This window comes from Chrysochloris asiatica, unplaced genomic scaffold (assembly GCF_000296735.1).
Source record: "Chrysochloris asiatica unplaced genomic scaffold, ChrAsi1.0 scaffold00174, whole genome shotgun sequence".
Lineage (NCBI taxonomy): Eukaryota > Metazoa > Chordata > Mammalia > Afrosoricida > Chrysochloridae > Chrysochloris > Chrysochloris asiatica.
In genome coordinates, this window is record NW_006408692.1 from 6,816,003 (window position 1) to 6,821,344 (window position 5,342).

The following is a 5,342-nucleotide window of genomic DNA, read 5'->3' on the forward strand; positions in this document are numbered from 1 at the left end:
TCCCCTCACCTTTTCTTACCCAGACTTACTGGAAAAAAGTCATTTGGTGGAAGTTTACAAAGACTATGGCTAGAAGAAACAAATAATAAATTATACCACAAGTCTTCTGGAATACCTATTCTTCATAATGCTATCCGTACTTTGTTATGATCCTCACAAACGCCTTTGCATGGTCAATAAAGCACAAGCAAACATCTTTCTGATATTCTCTGCTTTCAACCAAGATCCATTTGATGTCAGCAACGATATTCCTTGTTCTATGTCATCTTCTGAATTGGACCTCAAGCAATTCTTTGTCAATGTAATGATGCAGCCATTTTTTGAATGAATTTTAGTAAAATTTTACTTGCATGTAATATTAACAATATTGTCTGATAAAAAATAGTATACATTATTGTTGTATATGTAGGATTTCCTAGGTGTTGTTGTTGTTATGTGCCGTGGAGTCAGTTCTGACTCATAGCAACCCTGTACAGGGTTTCCAAGGCTGTAAATCTTTATGGGAGCAGGAAGCCTCATCTTTCTCCCACAGAATGGCTGGTAGTTTCGAACTGCCAACCTATAACCATTATGCTACCAGAGCCCCTTCAACAGCACTTAACAACAACAACAGAATATTTAATTCAATAATTGACACACAAAGCTCATGATACAATTTATGAACATTCTTTTCAACTTTTCACAATTTATTTAATACTTGTCAAAAATCTATGATGTATAATGCCTCCTAGGTCTTGTTAAAGGAAAAAAAAGAACAAGTAAACAAATAATTATGTTAAAAGGAAGCATCTCTTAGATGCCACAAATATGAGCTGCTGATATAGGTCAGAGGTTCTCATAATAACTTTTATAAAATATTCTAAATCCCACCTTACAGAAAGTCTGATTAAATTATTCTGGGGTTGGACTTGGGCATCTGATATTTTTAAAGAACACCCCAGGTGATTATAATATGCAGAAAGTTTCTGAACCACAGATATAAGAAAGGCAATGAAAAAGTAATTAATATTGCCACTTGAGTTTTCTTGATGGAGGGGAATGATAACTTTAAAACTTAATTAAACATACTTTTATTATAAAAAATTAATATGATAAGCATCATTTTTAATATAAATGCAATAGCAATTAACTCCAAGTCCCATAATTCTTTTAAAGCTCTGTCTTCATTTATATACAGTTTCTTCCTTTCCTTGTCCATGTTGTTGTTGGTAGGTGTTGTTGAGTTGGTTCTGACTCATAGCGACCTTATGCACAACAGAATGAAACACTGCTGGTTCTGGCTAACCTCACAATTCTTGCTACACTTGAGCCCATTGTTGCTGCCACTGGGATAAACTATCTTGTTGGTTGTCTCCCTCTTTTTTGTTGGCCCTTCACTTTCCCAAGCATGATGTCCTTCTCCAGGATTGGTCCCTCTTGATCATATGTCCAAAATATGAGAGTCAAAGTCTGGTCATCTTTGCTTCTAGGGAGCATTCTGTTTGTACTTCTTCAAACACAGATCTGTTTGTTCTTCTAATAGTCCAAGGTATCATTAATCTTCTCCAATATACCAAAACTCAAATGCATCAATTCTTCTAAGGTCTTCCTTATCTATCGTCGAACTTTCAGATGCATAGGAGGCTATAGAAGTTACCATGGTTTGGGTCAGGTACACCTCAGTCCGTAAACTGACATCTTTGCTCATGAACACTTTAAAGTTGTTTTGTGCAGCAGATCTGCCTTATGCAACACATGATTTTATTTCTTGACTGCTGATTCCATGAGAGTTGAGAGTGAATCCAAGAAAAATGAAATATTTGACAACTTCATTCCTTTCTTCATTTATATGGATGTTGTTTAATGTTCCAGTTGTGAGGATTTTTGTCTTCTTTACATTGAGGTGCAATCCATACTGAAGGCTTGATTCTTTAACCTTCATCAAGAAGCATTTTAAGTCCTCTTCGTTTCCAGCAAGCAAGGTTGCATCATCTGCAAATCATAGGTTGTTAATGAGTCTTCCTTCAATCTGATGCCATGTTTTTTGTATAATCCAGCTTCTCAAAGTATATGCTCAACACATAGATTGAATAAGTATAATGAAAGAATACAATCCTGGCCTACACCTTTCCTGATTTTAAACCATTCAGTATCTCCTTGTTCTGTTCAAACAATTGTCACTTGGTCTACGTACACGTTCCTCATGAGCACAGTTAAGTGCTCCGGAACTCAGTATCCACAATGTTATCCATTAGTTTATCATGACGCATACAGTCAAAAGCCTTTGCAAAGTCAGTAAATCACAGGAATCTTTCCGATATTTTCTGCTTTCAGTCAAGATCCATGTTATATCATCAGTGATATCCCTCGTTCTACATTCTTGTCTGAATCCAGCTGAGCCTCTGACAGTTCCCTGTCAATGTACTGTTGTAGTCACATTTAAATTATCTTTTGCAAAATTTTACTTGCATGTGATGTTAATAATATTGTCTGATTATTTCCACATTCTGGTGGGTCACTTCTCTTTGGAATGCGGACATACATGGATCTCTTCCCATCTTTGTCCATACAGCTACATAGTTATCATGCTAAAACAATTTCATTCATTGAAATACAATTCAAGTCACAAATACAAGTCATGCATTTTAATTTTGAATCTTCCAAGATCTACATTATAAAAAGTAAAACATTCAGGTATAAGTAATTTAATAATATATTTTATTTAGCCCAATATATAAAAAATACCATTTAAATATAAAATTATTAATGATATATAATACATCCTATTTGCATAGTAAATCTTTAATTTGTTGTTGTTGTTGTTGTTGTTGTTGCTGTTAGTGCTGTCAAGTCGGTTCCAACTCATAGCAACACTGTTTAGGGTTTCCGAGGAGCAACTGGTGAATTTGAACCTCCTACCTTTTGTTTCACACTGACTATGTGGTCCCGTGCTTATCCTGCAGTGCCACACCGGGACCACACATCTTTAATAGGCCATGTATATTTTACTTTTATAGCACATCTTGTTGTCGTTAAGAGCCATAGAGTAAGCTCTGACTCATAGCAACCCAGTATAGAATTTCTTAAGAGTGGCTGGTGAGCTTGAACCTCTAGCCTTGAGTTTCAAACCAACCTTGCAGGCCAGCGCATTGACCTGTAGCACCACACCAAGACTCCATTTGTTGTTGTTAAGTGCCATTGAGTCAGTTCCGACCCATAGCAACCCTGTATAGGATTTCCAAGGAGTGCCTTGTGAGTTTGATCTGCCAACCTTGCTGTTCAAACAACATTGTAGGTCTGTACGTGAACCCATAGTGTCACACCAGGACTCCACAGTATATCTTAATTCAGACTAAATGTATTTCATGTGCTCAAGAGTTACATGTGGCTGGTGGTTATTCTATTGGTCAGCACTATTCAAGAAAGTGTAATTTGTATAAGATATGGAGGGGCTTCTGGAGTTATCAATATGTTGTTATTATGGGGACACTTGTAACAAGCTCAAGTACACCTTCATCCAATTCAGAAAGTCTGTCTGCATCTTCTAAAGCTCTGTTTCCTAGCACAGCACAAGCTCTGGCAGCTGTCCAAGAACCAGTTGGTACAGATTTCAAGCCCTAAATAATACTCCTGTAACAACACAGAACCCCCAAAGCTTACATCCCCTGCTTATACTCAATCTACAGCTTCAACCACTAGTACAGCAAATAGCACTGCAGCTAAACCAGTGGTTTCAATAATAAGTAAGCCTGCTACACTTACAAAAACCAGAGCAACCATCCAGATGAGGATATATCACTGGAAGAGAGAAGGGCACAGTTACCTACATATCAGCATAATCTTCCTCAATCAGGACAGGCTCCCATTGGTAATCTACCTGTTGGACCAATTGGAGATATGATGCCACCACAACCAGGCATCCCACAGCAACAAAGAATGAGACCCCCAATGCCACCTGATGGTCAATACGGTGGTCATCATCAAAGCATGCCAGGTTATCTTCCTGGAGTTATGCCGCCATATGGACAGGAACCACTAATGGTGCCACCCTACAAAGGTGGGCATCCTCCACCTCCAATGGGAATGAGACCTCCTGTAATGTTGCAAGGTGGCTGTTACTGATCTTACTTCATCCTATCTAATAGGTTTAGAGAGTAAACCTTTTCTCAACTTATGCTGTTTATATAGCCAAGCTTCCGTCAATTAAGGCTACATTGTGACTTTAACGAACATTATCTTCTCACATACCAGGAACCATTGGGTATTTATTTTACATGGGAAAAATTATTTGGAATGATAAAGCAGGAACTTTTCCTGAAGTTGTAATTTACACTGTATGGCTTCTTTTTCATGTTTCATCTATGTTTTTAGAAGTGAAGTATAGTAAATTTGGTTTGTTAAACTGTGAAGGTGCTGGAATTACACAAACAAACCACCTTAATAAAGGCAAGTTCTGTAAGCTTACATTGCTATTTGTAAAGTTATGCCTTCACAGTCTTTCAGATACTGTTGGATTTTATGCCCCCAACCTTGCTTGGGTGAGGGCTGTAAATGTTTCCAAGTACCTATACTTTGCAAGTTTGAATGTGTAACAATATTTAATGTATTTGAAGTTCCTCATGTTTCAGGGTTTAAGAAATCGGAACCATCAAGGTCATGTGACTTTTCTGTGTTGTTAAACTTCATGGTAATAAAATGAGGGAAAAATGTATGCCTTTTTATTCATAACTCAGCTGTGGACCACTGCCTGAAAGGTTTGTGCAGATGCATTCCACAGTAGATGTCTACATAATAAAATTCATAGTTATCAAGGAAAAAAAAACAAACCCACAAAGCAACAACAAAAAACCTCTGAGCTCTACTTATTGTTATTATTTTTTTATATAAAAATCTGGTAGAAGACAAATCTCAAAGATAGAGTCATATCCTTGTGTGGAATACCTTGAGTATTTGGTTAAGGAATTTAGATTTTATTTAATGGCCATGGGAAAGCCTGCCTATTTTGAGTAATAATATTAATATAGTGGAATCTTATTAGATGAATCCAAATAAAGGACAACTGAAGGTCAGGAGACCAATTAGAAATCCAAGACAGGTAATTATGGCATGGATCCCAGCCAAGCCTTGGGAAATGAGAAAGGAGGAACAAATGGTCTAGCATCAACAAGACATAGTGATTGATTTCATTTGGGCTGAGATAGCGACACAATAAGACTCAAAAATGACTCTGGCAGATGGGAAAGTCAAGGGGAAGAGATGGGCTGGGCGTATAAAAGTGATTCTGTTTAGTTCTGGTGACGTTTTATTTGAGATTACAAAGCAAGATTACTTCCTAATTCAAATGTCTAGCCAGCAATTGAACT

At 37.1% G+C, this 5,342-nt stretch overlaps 1 pseudogene; it reads left to right on the plus strand.

The window, feature by feature from the left end:
• The first annotated feature begins 3,459 nt into the window (after window positions 1-3,459).
• On the plus strand, window positions 3,460-4,101 carry LOC102816276 (annotated as a pseudogene).
• Window positions 4,102-5,342: the final 1,241 nt, after the last annotated feature.